Source organism: Phocoena sinus, chromosome 7 (assembly GCF_008692025.1).
Source record: "Phocoena sinus isolate mPhoSin1 chromosome 7, mPhoSin1.pri, whole genome shotgun sequence".
Taxonomy (NCBI): Eukaryota; Metazoa; Chordata; class Mammalia; order Artiodactyla; family Phocoenidae; genus Phocoena; species Phocoena sinus.
The window spans coordinates 73,220,834-73,237,410 of NC_045769.1; positions in this window are offsets into that span (position 1 = coordinate 73,220,834).

The following is a 16,577-nucleotide window of genomic DNA, read 5'->3' on the forward strand; positions in this document are numbered from 1 at the left end:
CCTGCTCTGGGAGGATCCCACATGCTGCGGAGCAACTGGACCCGTGCACCACAACTACTATGCCTGCTCTCTAGAGCCCGCGAGCCACAACTACTGAGCCCGTGTGCCACAACTACTGAAGCTAGCGTGCCCAGAGCCCATGCTCCGCAACAAGAGAAGCCACCACAGTGAGAGGCCCACGCGCCCCAGTGAAGAGTAGCCCCCGCTCGCCGCAACTAGAGAAAGCCCCCGTGCAGCAACAAAGACCCAACGCAGCCAAAAATAAATAAGTTTGTTAAGGGGGGACCTTGAAGATGGCGGAAGAGTAAGACGCGGAGATCGCCTTCCTCCCCACGGATACACCAGAAATACATCCACACGTGGAACAACTCCTACAGAACTCCTACTGAAGGCTGGCAGAAGACCTCAGACCTCCCAAAAGGCAAGAAACTCCCCACGTAACTGGGTAGGGCAAAAGAAAAAACAGAGACAAAAGAATAAGGACAGCACCTGCACCAGTGGGAGGGAGCTGTGAAGGAGGAAAAGTTTCCACACACTAGGAAGCCCCTCCGCGGGCGGAGACTGCGGGAGGCAGAGGGGGGAGTTTCGGGACCGCGGAGTAGTGCACAGCGACGGGTGCGGAGGGCAAAGCGGGGAGATTCCTGCACAGACGATCGGTGCCGACCAGCACTCACCAACCCGAGAGGCTTGCTGCTCACCCACCGGGGCGGGCGGGGCTGCGAGCTGAGGCTCGGGTTTTGGTTTTGGACGGAGCTCAGGGAGAGGACTGGGGTTGGCGGCTTGAACATAGCCTGAAGGGGTTAGTGCACCACGACTAGCCGGGAGGGAGTTCGGGGAAAAGCCTGCACCGGCCGAAGAGGCAAGAGACTTTTTCTTCCCTCTTTGTCTCCTGGTGCGCGAGGAGAGGGGTTTAAGAGCGCTGCTTAAAGGAACTCCAGAGACGGGCGCGAGCCGCGGCTGAAAGCGCAAACCCCAGAGACGGGCACGAGCCGCGGCTGAGGGCGCGAGCCCCCAAGACGGGCGCGAGCCGCGGCTGAAAGCGCAAACCCCAGAGACGGGCGCGAGCCGCGGCTAAAACCGCGGACCCCAGAGACGGGCGGGAGACGCTAAGGCTGCTGCTGCCGCCACCAAGGGGCCTGTGTGCGAGCACAGGTCACTCTCCACACCCCTCTTCCGCGGAGCCTGTGCAGCCCGCCACTGCCAGGTTCCCGGGATCCAGGGACAACTTCCCCGGGACAGCGCACGGCGGGCCTCAGGCTGGTGCAACGTCACGCCGGCCTCTGCCGCAACGTCACGCTGCCTCTGCCGCCGCAGGCCGGCCCCGCACGCAGTGCCCCTCCTTCCCCCATCCCCCAACCCCCGGCCTGAGTGAGCCGGAGGCCCCGAATCAGCGGCTCCTTTAACCCCGTCCTGTCTGAGCGAAAAAACAGACGCCCTCCAGCGGCCTACACGCAGAGGCAGGGCCAAATCCAAAGCTGAGCTCCTGTGAGCTGTGAAAACAAAGAAGAGAAAGGGAAATCTCTCCCAGCAGCCACAGAAGCAGCGGATTAAAGCTCCACAATCAACTTGATATACCCTGCATCTGTGGAATACCTGAATAGACAAGGAATGATCCCAAATTGAACAGGTGGAATTTAGGAGCGAAATCTATGATTTTTTTCCCTTTTCCTCTTTTTGTGAAGGTGTACGTGTATGCTCCTGTGTGACATCTAGTCTGTATACTCTAGCTTCCACCATTTGTCCTAGGGCTCTATCCGTCCATGACTTTTTTTTTAAAAATTCTTTTTCTTAATAATTAAGTTTAATTGTAATAACTTTATTATACTTTACCTTCGTTCGTTCTTTCTTTCTTTCCTTCCTTCCCTCCCTCCTTTAGACAACGAATCACCCCAAATTGAGGAGGTGGTCTCAGGGAGCAGGATTTATGATTTTTCCCCCTTTACCTCTTTTTGTGAAGGTGTATGTGTATGCTTCTGTGTAAGATTTTCTCTGTATAGCTTTGCTTCCAACATTTGTCCTAAGGTTCTATCCGTCCCTTTTTTTTTTTCTAAATATTTTTTAATTCAATAACTATATTATACTTTATTTTATTTTTACTGTATCATCTTTCTTTCTGTCTTTTTTTCCTTCTTTCCCTCCTTCCTTCCTTCCTCCCTCCCTCCCTCCCTCCCTCCCTCCTTTCTTTCCTTCTTTGCTTCTTTCTTCCTTCCTTCCTTTCCTCCTTTCCTCATACTTCTACTAATTCTCTCTACTTTTTCTCCCTTTTATTCTGAGCTGTGTGGATGAAAGGCTCTTGGTGCTCCAGCCAGGAGTCAGGGCTCTGCCTCTGAGGTAGGAGAGCCAACTTCAGGTCACTGGTCAACAAGAGACCTCCCAGCTCCACATAATATTAAACAGCGGAAATCTCCCAGAGACCTCCATCTTAACACCAGCACCCAGCTTCACTCAACGGCCAGCAAGCCACAGTGCTGGACAACCTATGCCAAACAACTAGCAAAACAGGAACACAACCCCACCCATTAGCAGAGAGGCTGCCTAAAATCATAATAAGGCCACAGACACCCCAAAACACACCACCAGACGTGAACCTGCCCACTAGAGAGACAAGATCCAGCCTCATCCAGCACAACACAGGCACTAGTCCCCTCCACCAGGAAGCCTACACAACCCACTGAAACAACCTTAGCCACTGGAGACAGACATCAAAAACAACGGGAACTACGAACCTGCAGCCTGCAAAAAGGAGACCCCAAACACAGTAAGATAAGCAAAATGAGAAGACAGAAAAACACACAGCAGATGAAGGAGCAAGATAAAAACCCACCAGACCTAACAAATGAAGAGGAAATAGGCAATCTACCTGAAAAAGAATTCAGAATAATGATAGTAAGGATGATCCGAAATCTTGGAAGTAGAATGGACAAAATGCAAGAAACAGTTAACAAGGACCTACAAGAACTAAAGATGAAACAAGCAACGATGAACAATGCAATAAATGAAATTAAAATCACTCTAGATAGGATCAATAGCAGAATAACTGAGGCAGAAGAACGGATAAGTGACCTGGAAGATAAAGTAGTGGAAATAACTACTGCAGAGCAGAATAAAGAAAAAAGAATGAAAAGAACTGAGGACAGTCTCAGAGACCTCTGGGACAACATGAAACGCACCAACATTCGAATTATAGGGGTTCCAGAAGAAGAAGAAAGAAAGAAAGGGACTGAGAAAATATTTGAAGAGATTATAGTTGAAAACTTCCCTAATATGGGAAAGGAAATAGTTAATCAAGTCCAGGAAGCACAGAGGGTCCCATACAGGATAAATACAAGGAGAAACACGCCAAGACACATATTAATCAAACTGTCAAAAATTAAATACAAAGAAAGCATATTAAAAGCAGCAAGGGAAAAACAACAAATAACACACAAGGGAATCCCCATAAGGTTAACAGCGGATCTCTCAGCAGAAACCCTACAAGCCAGAAGGGAGTGGCAGGACATACTGAAAGTGATGAAGGAGAATAGCCTGAAACCAAGACTACTCTACCCAGCAAGGATCTCATTCACATTTGATGGAGAAATTAAAACCTTTACAGACAAGCAAAAGCTGAGAGAGTTCAGCACCACCAAACCAGCTTTACAACAAATGCTAAAGGAACTTCTCTAGACATGAAACACAAGAGAAGGAAATGACCTATAGTAGCGAACCCAAAACAATATATAAAATGGAAATAGGAACATACATATCAATAATTACCTTAAATGTAAATGGACTAAATGCTCCCACCAAAAGACACAGATTGGCTGAATGGATACAAAAACAAGACCCTTATATATGCTGTCTACAAGAGACCCACTTCAGAACTAGAGACACATACAGACTGAAAGTAAGGGGATGGAAAAAGATATTCCATGCAAATGGAAACCAAAAGAAAGCTGGAGTAGCAATTCTCATATCAGACAAAATAGACTTTAAAATAAGGACTATTAAAAGGGACAAAGAAGGACACTACATAATGATCAAGGGATCGATCCAAGAAGAAGATATAACAATTGTAAATATTTATGCACCCAACATAGGAGCACCTCAATACATAAGGCAAATACTAACAACCATAAAAGGGGAGATCAACAGTAACACATTCATAGTAGGGGACTTTAACACCCCACTTTCACCCATGGACAGATCATCCAAAATGAAAATAAATAAGGAAACACAAGCTTTAAATGATACATTAAACAAGATGGACTTAATTGATATTTATAGGACACTCCATCCAAAAACAACAGAATACACATTTTTCTCAAGTGCTCATGGAACATTCTCCAGGATAGATCATATCTTGGGTCACAAATCAAGCCTTGGTAAATTTAAGAAAACTGAAATTGTATCAAGTATCTTTTCCGACCACAACGCCATGAGACTAGATATCAATTACAGGAAAAGATCTGTAAAAAATACAAACACATGGAGGCTAAACAATACACTACTTAATAATGAAGTGATCACTGAAGAAATCAAAGAGGAAATAAAAAAATACCTAGAAACAAATGACAATGGAGACACAACGACCCAAAACCTATGGGATGCAGCAAAAGCAGTTCTAAGGGGGAAGTTTATAGCAATACAAGCCCACCTTAAGAAGCAGGAAACATCTCGAATAAACAACCTAACCTTGCACCTCAAGCAATTAGAGAAAGAAGAACAAAAAAACCCCAAAGCTAGCAGAAGGAAAGAAATCATAAAAATCAGATCAGAAATAAATGAAAAAGAAATGAAGGAAACAATAGCAAAGATCAATAAAACTAAAAGCTGGTTCTTTGAGAAGATAAACAAAATAGATAAACCACTAGCCAGACTCATCAAGAAAAAAAGGGAGAAGACTCAAATCAATAGAATTAGAAATGAAAAAGGAGAAGTAACAACTGACACTGCAGAAATAAAAAAAATCATGAGAGATTACTACAAGCAACTCTATGCCAATAAAATGGACAATCTGGAAGAAATGGACAAATTCTTAGAAATGCACAACCTGCCAAGACTGAATCAGGAAGAAATAGAAAATATGAACAGACCAATCACAAGCACTGAAATTGAAACTGTGATTAAAAACCTTCCAACAAACAAAAGCCCAGGACCAGATGGCTTCACAGGTGAATTCTATCAAACGTTTAGAGAAGAGCTAACACCTATCCTTCTCAAACTCTTCCAAAATATAGCAGAGGGAGGAACACTCCCAAATTCCTTCTACGAAGCCACCATCACCTTGATACCAAAACCAGACAAGGATGTCACAAAGAAAGAAAACTACAGGCCAATATCACTTATGAACATAGATGCAAAAATCCTCAACAAAATACTAGCAAACAGAATCCAACAGCACATTAAAAGGATCATACACCATGATCAAGTGGGGTTTATTCCAGGAATGCAAGGATTCTTCAATATACGCAAATCTATCAATGTGATAAACTATATTAACAAATTGAAGGAGAAAAACCATACGATCATCTCAATAGATGCAGAGAAAGCTTTCGACAAAATTCAACACCCATTTATGATAAAAACCCTCCAGAAAGTAGGCATAGAGGGAACTTTCCTAAACATAATAAAAGCCATATATGACAAGCCCACAGCAAACATCATCCTCAATGGTGAAAAACTGAAAGCATTTCCACTAAAATCAGGAACAAGACAAGGTTGCCCACTCTCACCACTCTTATTCAACATAGTTTTGGAAGTTTTAGCCACAGCAATCAGAGAAGAAAAGGAAATAAAAGGAATCCAAATCGGAAAAGAAGAAGTAAAGCTGTCACTGTTTGCAGATGACATGATACTATACATAGAGAATCCTAAAGATGCTACCAGAAAACTACTAGAGCTAATCAATGAATTTGGTAAAGTAGCAGGATACAAAATTAATGCACAGAAATCTCTGGCATTCCTATATACTAATGATGAAAAATCTGAAAGTGAAATCAAGAAAACACTCCCATTTACCATTGCAACAAAAAGAATAAAATATCTAGGAATAAACCTACCTAAGGATACGAAAGACCTGTATGCAGAAAATTATAAGACACTGATGAAAGAAATTAAAGATGATACAAATAGATGGAGAGATATACCATGTTCTTGGATGGGAAGAATCAACATTGTGAAAATGACTCTACTACCCAAAGCAATCTACAGATTCAATGCAATCCCTATCAAACTACCACTGGCATTTTTCACAGAACTAGAACAAAAAATTTCGCAATTTGTATGGAAACACAAAAGACCCCGAATAGCCAAAGCAATCTTGAGAACGAAAAAAGGAGCTGGAGGAATAAGGCTCCCTGACTTCAGACTATATTACAAAGCAACAGTAATCAAGACAGTATGGTACTGGCACAAAAACAGAAAGATAGATCAGTGGAACAGGATAGAAAGCCCAGAGATAAACCCACGCACATATGGACACCTTATCTTTGATAAAGGAGGCAGGAATGTACAGTGGAGAAAGGACAGCCTCTTCAATAAATGGTGCTGGGAAAACTGGACAGGTACATGTAAAAGTATGAGATTAGATCACTCCCTAACACCATACACAAAAATAAGCTCAAAATGGATTAAAGACCTAAATGTAAGGCCAGAAACTATCAAACTCTTAGAAGAAAACATAGGAAGAACACTCTATGACATAAATCACAGCAAGATCCTTTCTGACCCACCTCCTAGAGTAATGGAAATAAAAACAAAAATAAACAAATGGGACCTAATGAAACTTCAAAGCTTTTGCACAGCAAAGGAAACCATAACCAAGACCAAAAGACAACCCTCAGAATGGGAGAAAACATTTGCAAATGAAGCAACTGACAAAGGATTAATCTCCAAAATTTACAAGCAGCTCATGCAGCTCAATAACAAAAATACAAACAACCCCATCCAAAAATGGGCAGAAGACCTAAATAGACATTTCTCCAAAGAAGATATACAGAATGCCAACAAACACATGAAAGAATGCTCAACATCATTAATCATTAGAGAAATGCAAATCAAAACTACAATGAGATATCATCTCACACCAGTCAGAATGGCCATCATCAAAAAATCAAGAAACAATAAATGCTGGAGAGGGTGTGGAGAAAAGGGGACACTCTTGCACTGCTGGTGGGAATGTGAATTGGTTCAGCCACTGTGGAGAACAGTATGGAGGTTCCTTAAAAAACTACAAATAGAATTACCATATGACCCAGCAATCCCACTACTTGGCATATACCCTGAGAAAACCAAAATTCAAAGAGAGTCATGTACCAAAATGTTCATTGCAGCTCTATTTACAATAGCCAGGACATGGAAACAACCTAAGCGCCCATCATCGGATGAATGGATAAAGAAGATGTGGCACATATACACAATGGAATATTACTCAGCCTTAAAAAGAAATGAAATTGAGCTATTTGTAATGAGATGGATAGACCTAGAATCTGTCATACAGAGTGAAGTAAGTCAGAAAGAAAAAGACAAATACCGTATGCTAACACATATATATGGAATTTAAGGGAAAAAAATGTCATGAAGAACCTAGGGGTAAGATAGGAATAAAGACGCAGACCTACTGGAGAACGGACTTAAGGATATGGGGAGGGGGAAGGGTGAGTTTTGACAGGGCGAGAGAGAGTCATGGACATATACACACTAACAAACGTAGTAAGGTAGATAGCTGGGGGGAAGCAGCCGCAAGGCACAGGGATATTAGCTCGGTGCTTTGTGACAGCCTGGAAGGGTGGGATGGGGAGAGTGGGAGGGAGGGAGACGCAAGAGGGAAGACATATGGGAACATATGTATATGTATAGCTGATTCACTTTGTTGTAAATCAGAAACTAACACACCATTGTAAAGCAATTATACCCCAATAAAGATGTTTAAAAAAAAAAAAAAAAATAAGTTTGTTAAATAAATAGATAAAAATTTTAAAATAGCCCTAATAATCATGGTAATGGATACCAAAGAATGTGGTTGAATCTTGAAGAGGGATTCAGTAGTAAATGAAAGACACCTAAGGCTTATAGCCAGTTGGGAATAAACCTTGCACTGAGATGAAAGGAAAGCTCAGCAAGGTCATTACATCACCAAAGGCTAACAAGACATTTACATGGCAGGTTTGTATGGAGACAGTGGAAGGCCTTGAAAGGTATGTTCTCATCTGTGATTCCTCCAATTCTTCAATTACGTTTACAGCTCTTCTTCAATATTGCTTTTCTGAATATCCTCATTATAGCAAATCTCAATTCTTTTGAATATAGAAGTGACTGTTTAAAAACAAAGGCTGATTCTATTCATCCATTAAAAATTATCATGAAAAATCTATATTAATATTGGTAAATTAAGTGAAATGGCTGGTTATAGTATAGTATGTATAGTAATTCTGTTAAAATATATTTAATGCACTTAGCATGGGGCAAACTGCAGGGATGCATATACTAAAATGTTAGTGCTTTTTTTCTGCAGGGATGTATAAAACATTAACAGTGCTTTTTTTCTCTGGTTGGTAGAATTTGGGAAGACTAACCTCTTTGTCATCTTCCTTATCTATAGATCATAATATCTCTGCAAAAAAATGTGCTTTTTTTAACATTTGAAAAGTCACAAACCAAGTATGGTAAATTTAGCTGGTAAATATAACTGGTGAATATACTGAATGATGCCATTTAAAGGTTAAGGCATAACATTTACATAATAATTGAGTTGTGGATTACTTTCACATCTATTATTTCACTTAAGTTAAATAGCTTTTTATTGTATAGGTATTTTTCATGTGGAAGACACTTTAGTTGCCTATTCAGTAGCTGGCTGTCTTGTCTTCTTCCTTCCATCCACTCTGTAGATGTTGGTTGGCCGTAAACTTCATGGGAAAGTGGGCACTTTTTTAGCCCCAGGAGGATAAATCTTTTAATTAGTAAGCCAATCATGGTAATTCCATTCCTGTTGAAAGTAGTTGCTTAAAGAATGAGCATGTGATATAATCCTGGGCAGTGACATATGAGAGAAGTCTTCTGGGGAATTGTTCAGAGGAGAATTTCTGTCCCTTTTGGTCTTTGGAGATGGTTATAGGAGGCCATGATGCTTGGAGCTACTGCAACCATCATTCAGCTATGCAGAGACAAACCTGAGAGATGATAACAGTAATGCTGAAGATGGGGGAAGTGAGGGAGATGGAAAGGACTTTGGTTCTTGATGACATGAGCCATCAAATTAATCTTAGAGCCACACTCTCTCTGAACATTTTGCTAGATGAGATAATTTATTGCATAAGCAATTTCGATTTGAATATTTTGTTTCAGATGAAAGCATCTTAATATAGCCTGGGCTACTGCTTTGCAGCAATTCAGGCTACATGCTGCACAATTCCAGAGGGCCCCATTCATATAGGCCAGGATGTAGCCCATTTTACAGATGACAAAACCAATACCAAAAAGGTCGAGTAATTTACGCATTGGCAGCAAACTTAGTAAGCTTCCGTTGGTAAGGTCTTTGGCCTTCAAATAAAGTTCCTCAGAACATAAGAGTGATTTTCTTGATTACTTTGAACATTATTTGAATGCATTTTCTCACCAAAATATTCCAAAACTAATCTGAGCGTTGGTAGTATTATGGAATAATAACAAGATGGTAATTTTTAAGAGATGAATGTATTCTAGTTTATTTAGAAATAGTTACACTGCTATGGAATCAAAACCTAAAAAGAATATTGAACACTAAGTTCACTTCTGTACATGAGGAACTGGAATTATCTTTAGCCTCCTGCTGTAAGCATTCAGGCAACTGAACAAAGTATATAAAACAAATGTTTTTAGACATGTTTTTAGACTACAACACAAGACTAATTCCTGAAATAAGAGTAAGAAATGAAGCTGGCCTTACAATTACCCTGGCTAAAGATTTAGTATCTGGAGGTGCTCCAGTCTTAATTTTATTATCTTACCCATTATTCTGATTAACTCAGCACTTTCCAGCATGTGATGCAGTATCCTCCACAGGTAGAGGATTTTCACTGCAGTTCATCCTTTGGTGTTGATGTTTTTCATGATGGGACTGGTGCTATGATGGCATAAACTATGTCTAAATCCTTAAGGTAAGTTAAGAGTCATATTAGTTGAAAGACAAGTGGAAAGGAACTTCATTTTGTAATGTGGGGTAACCCAGCTCTGACTATAACAGATTGATGCCTTATGTAAACTTGGAATAAAAGTTACATTCCTTACTCATCTTCATATAGATTCAAGTATTACCTCTATAGTGGTTCCCAATCTTTTCACTATTATGTCCAACTGTTATTGTTGTTTTTATTTCCATGTCGCAATGCTTGAAGAGTTTTATTTACAAAGCAGTGGCATTTAAAAAAATAATACCTTGTACACCAAAATTACAGGCGCACGTGCCATTCATCTGAGACTATTTGGGTCATTAAAAATAGCATAAAACCCCTAGTTATAACATTCAGAGTCTGCCTAGAAGTTGGAAAACCTCAGGCTTACTTATCATTGATGATTCCTGTATCAATAAATACATACTATATTCTTCTTCTGACCTCAAACTCTATCTTAGGACATGACACAGATAACACAACCTCAACAATCTAAAAATGATCTCATTGTCTTCCTACTTTTCACACTTGCTCTTTCCCCTGTATTCCATACCACGGTTAACAGAATCAACATACATCTAGCCACCCATGGTAGGAAACCTCAGAATTCCTCTGGACTTCTCACTTTACCCATCTCTCCATGACATCCTGAAGAATCTTCCTCTAAAATTCCTATGGTGTACATTTATCTCCAATTTTCCATTCCCTCTGCCACTATACTAGTTTAGGCCTCATCATTTGCTAAGTACCAGTATCTCATTTTTTCTAGCCACCCTCCCTTTTTAAAAAAATTGTGGTTAAATATACATGACATAAAATTTGCCATCTTAATCATTTTTAAGTGTACAGTTCAGTGGTGTTCAGTAGATCCATATTTTTGCACATCTATCACCACTATCCATTCCAGAACTGAGACTCTATATCCATTACACAGTAACTCCTCCTTCCCCCAGCCCCTGGCAACCACCATTCTACTTTTTTGTCTTTTTGTATCTGACTTATTTCACTTAACATGTCTTCAAGATTCATCCATGTTGTACCATGTATCAGAATTTCCTTTCTTTTTAAGGATGAATAATAATATCATCGTATATGTATAGACTACATTTTGTTTATGTATGCATCTGTTGATGGACATTTGGGTTGCTTCCACTCTATAGCTATTGTGAATAATGCTTCTATGAACATGGGTGTACAAACATCTCTTCAAGACCCTGCTTTCAATTCTTTTGGGTTTATACCCAGAAATGGAATTGCTGGATCAGATGGTAATTCTATTTTTTAAGGAACCACCGTAATGATTTCCACAGCAGCTGTACCATTTTACATTCCCTCCAACAGTACACAAGTTTCCAATTTCTCCACGTCTTTGTCAACACTTGTTTTGTTGTTTATTTTTTGATAGTAGCCATCCTAACAGGTGTGATGTGCTATCTCACTGTGGTTTTGATTTGCATTTCCCTGATGGTTAGTGATAAGTATCTTTCCACTTGCTTGTTGCCCTTTTGCACGTCTTCTTTGGAGAAGTGTCTGTTCAAGTCCTTTGCCCATTTTAAAATCAAGTTGTTTGTTTTTTGTTGTTGTTGAGTTACAGGAGTTTTTTTTATATATTCTAAATATTAACAACCCTTATCAGATATATGATTTACAAACAGTTTCTTCCATTCCATGGGGTGCCTTTTCACTTTGTTGATTGATTATATCCTTTGATGCACAGAAATTTTTAATTTTGATGTAGTCCAATTTGTCTGTTTTTTTCTTTTGTCTATGTTTTTGGTGTCCTATGCAAGAAATCATTTCAAATCCAAGTCATAAATCATTCCCCCTATGTTTTCTTCTAATAGTTTTAGCTCTTACAGTTAGGTTTTCGATCCATTTTGACTTAATTTTGGTACATGGTATAAAGTAAATGTCCAACTTCATTATTTTGCATGTGGATATCCAGTTTTTGCCATACCATTTGTTGAAAAAACTCCTTTCTCCATTTCGTGGTCTCAACACCCTTGTTGAAAATCATTTGACCATATTTGTGAGGATTTATTTCTAGGCTCTCTCGTCTTTCCCAGTGGTTTTTTCCATTGTTGTAATAAGTTTTGAAATCAGTCTAGTCATCCTCCTTTTGTCCACCACTCTGCCATCTTGAATCCAGATCTGATTCTGTTAGTCCCTTGCTAAAAAGGTATTTGTGTAGCATTAAAGGCTCTTCAGACTTAGCCTCGGCCTATTCTTAGTCTTTTGTCCTATCATAACCCCATCCTCTCTTCCCTACATTGGCTACTCATCCCACAAAATAACTCCAGAACACAATGTATACCTACCCACCGCCTGCTAAATTCTATTATTTGTGCCTTCCTCTAGTCTCCTTCCCACCCTCCACCCCCAGGTGGCAGTTACTTTTTACTCCTATAGAATTTTGTTACTATCAGAGCCATTATCACATCAACTAAATTATGATGGGAAAGATTCCATTCAACTAGCTAAAGTACCATGTCCAGGTTTCCAGTGTCACGATATCTAAGAAAGAGACTGAATTATCTGAAATATACTAGGTGAGCATATAGACTCAACACAATGAGAATGAGATATACTTGGGAGTGTTTTATCCAGGCACGGTAAGGGCAGGCGAATCAGCCCTTCTCCACAACACAGCAAACCACAATGCAGTCTCTATCTGACAACTTCTGGGGTTCTTTCCTGGACAATACATACAAAACAGCATATTTTACCCCTCAAACTCCCCTTTTTCTCTGTTCCATGATGCTTATCCCCATTTTTTGTTCCTGAGAAACTGAAATATCTCAGCTTCCTTGATTATCACATTTTCCAGTTCTGCCTATTTAAAATTATTTCTAGCTTTCTGATTGGAATTCTGCACATTTCATGAGTCATGTGTTTATCGACATGCTCTTATTTTATGACAAGAGATAATTGTCCATTATATATGGATTTAACTGGCTTTCTTAGTCCTCCACTCAAATTTCCTGTGAGCAGCTAGAATTCATATTCTCCCATAACTAAGGTATTGCTGTTATCGGCTGTGTATCTCCCACTCTCACCTGACACAGCTTCTCAAGAGATTGTGTCTTACATATTTTTTAAACACCCAGTATCTAGTATAATGTCTGACATATTAATGGCACTCAGTAAAACTTTGTCAATAAAGCCTTCCCATCAAGGAAGATACTCAAAAGAATGAGCTATACTCTCTGAAAGCAATGCCAAAATCCAGGTTCTAAATATCTTTTAGGTAGCAGCTATGCTGGAATAAATGTTTGAATTTTCCAAATGATTGCCTTGAAAAGGATAGCTCTTATTGCACATATATGTTGGATTATATTTCATGAAATATGAGGTCATATTACTTTATAATCATATCTTGAAGCCTAGTAATGTTCTGATAGCATACAGCTGCTTCCTGGGACGTGTTAAAGAGGCTCATGTCTGTAATAAAAGACCTAAGACGTCCCAGGTGAACTAAATAGGTCAAAAAGAAGGGATTATCTGGTACAAAGTAAAACTTCTTTGTAAGTCTCCAGATTGCTTTCCTCTGGTCTCTAACTTTGATCTCATCTCCTTTCTAAGAGGAGAGTACCTATCATCTGGTATAGTCATTAATACCGTAAAATCAAAGACTTATCTTCCTGGGCACATGATGGAATTGTATTTCCTATACTCCTTGTGGTTGAGTGAGGCCATTTGACAAGCTAGTTCTGGCCAAAGAGATCTGAATATAATTATCATGTGCGTCTTGTTGGCCAAGTATTTAATTTCTCTCCTCTCCCTCTGGCACAGCTACTATTAATGCTCAAAATGACTCATGTTCTGTTAGCCCAGGCCTCTGATTAACTATGTTGAACATAATTCCCAATGGACACATAGCATAAACAAGAAATAAACCTTATTTTAAGTCACTAAGATATTAGGGTTCATTGTAATTGCCTCATATCCTAGGCTATCCTGATGCAGACTGGCTATTAAACCACTGGATTAGAAGGAAGAAAATAGGCCCTGTAGGGCTTAATATCTTACCTCTCTGTATCCCATCACTTATGAAATGGTCCTGGAAAAGAACTAAAATGCACAATTGAAGAGGGTCTTGGCAAAGTAAGTAGATTGAACTGTAGTAATGTGTCATGGTCAGGAAAGACTCCTAATATATTTTACCTTAGGTTCAAAGGGGAGACACTGCTTTTGAGAAACCTCATGATGGAAAACACACAACCAGTAAGAAAGTGGAGGGGCTGGAGTGCATTTTGACCCAGTGAAACTTTGGGCTGATATGGATTTGTGTGGACAATGCTTTATGCTATTATTAAGACCCAAATTGTGATCGACCTAAAAAAGATCAGTAGATTTTATTAATACGAAGAATTACAGGGCTTCAGCCAAAGCAGTGGTTAGAGGGATATTTATAGTTTTAAATCCTATATGGAAAAAAAAATCATAAATCAGTAAGCTAACCTTCCAATAGAAAAAGAAGACCAAACTTAGCACTAAGCAAGCAGGAGGAAGGAAATAATAATTAGAGCGGAAATTAATAAAAAGAATAGAAAAAATTAATTAAACCAAAAATTGGTTCTTTGAAAAGATCAACAAAATTGACAAAGCTTTAGCTGAACCAACTGAGAAAAAAGAGGGAAGACTAATTACTAAAGTCAGGAATGAAAGAGGGGACATTGTAGAAACAAAAACGGACTTTAAGTGAATACTATGGACCAAGTAGATAACTTGGATGATAATGACAAATTCCTATAAGACACAAAGTACTGCAACTGACTCAAGAAGAAAGAGAATATCTAAGTAGACCTATGACAAAGAGATTGAATTAATAATAATTCTGTAAGTTGGGCTATTATGAAGTGAATTTGATTATACAATGTCTATTATATTCTTATGTTATAAAAAAACAGGAATCTGAAAGTAAAAATGTGGGTTTCTTTTTCAAAACTGTATTTTAAATCTTGAATTCTCTTGTGGAGCATTAGTAACAAGATACTGGAAAATAAAGAATTTGAGAAGATGAGACAGAAGAAATAAGAAAAGAAAAATTTTAATTATAGGAAATAAAAATCCATAAACAAGAAGAATGTTTCTTGTACCAAAGAGGAAGAAAAGGCATAGTTGGAACTGCAAAATTTCTTTAGCATGTACAGATACCAAATGTCATCACATTTCTTTCTTGTCTGCTTATCTTTAGCTACATGTATGTTTTCTATCATCAGGCAGCTCTCACCGTGCCCAGTGTGAGCCTTCCTCATCCTCATTTGGCAGCCCCTGGGTCTTTCTTCTATCTGTATGAAACACCAACTTAAAGAACTCTAGTGACCTCTTATTACTTGGCTGGCATCCAGGACTATGGGTGGATTAATGGAAACATGGCCAGTTAGAGGGTGTAAAGTTTATTTAATGGCAAAGGATAAGGGGAATTCAGAGACTATTCCATAATGCAGAAGATAACACAGCCTGCACCCAGTTACAGCTTCCTCTCTGCTGGGAGGTAGCGCTGTAGATAATACCAGGTGTGGAAAGTGAATGATTGCATCAGTATGAGAGAATCCCTGGGCCTTTCTTATGGATATTTTTAGAAACTTTTTTTGAAGCTTAATATACACTACACACAAATGCGTGTATTATATATATTGAGCTTGATACATTTTTTGCAAACTGAACACCTCCAGGGAGTTTTTTACATCTTGTACTCTACCTTGCCTGATGGTTCTGGAAACTCTGGCCTTATTTGCCTGCAAAGCAGAACAACCCAAATGCATTCCTGAGTATTTACTGTGAAACTGGGTATTTCCCAAGCTCATCCCTACACCCACCTTTTCTAATTACTTCAGTGCCTATCATCTCTCCCTCCTTTGAGCTCTTGGTTACTCTCAACTAAACATTGGAATAATCATTGACTCACTAACTGATTCACACCTATTCTGTTCCCACTGGATTGTATTTGGAGAGCATGTATTGATTATTATTTAACTGAAAAGTTAGTTTTCCTTTAAATATACCACTTAAAATTGTTTTCTATATTCCCCAAGAAGCATTATTACAAGGAACAAAACTAGAAATGAATGATAAAACAGGATTAATTATTGACCACAGTTACATAATTAGAGCAAAAAATATATAAAGTGTTCAAATCTCTAATGTTCCAAGTCAAAGTTCCAATTATTTGACACTCTGTCCTATGTAGTAGGATAACCAGTTCACTCATGTGATCAAAGATCTCTATAAATTCTTAAAATGTTTCTCTACTATATTGCCAAGATATTTTAATTAACATCCCCCAAATTGCAAATTCACAGACTAGAGACCAGCTACAATAAAGCTTCCCTCTTTGAAACTGCCTGTCCTGCAAAACTGACCATACTGGGCTTGAGATCTCCATGCTAAATTACTGGCCTGTGTAGTCAGGGGTTTCTTTTACATATTCTACTTGAAGAATAT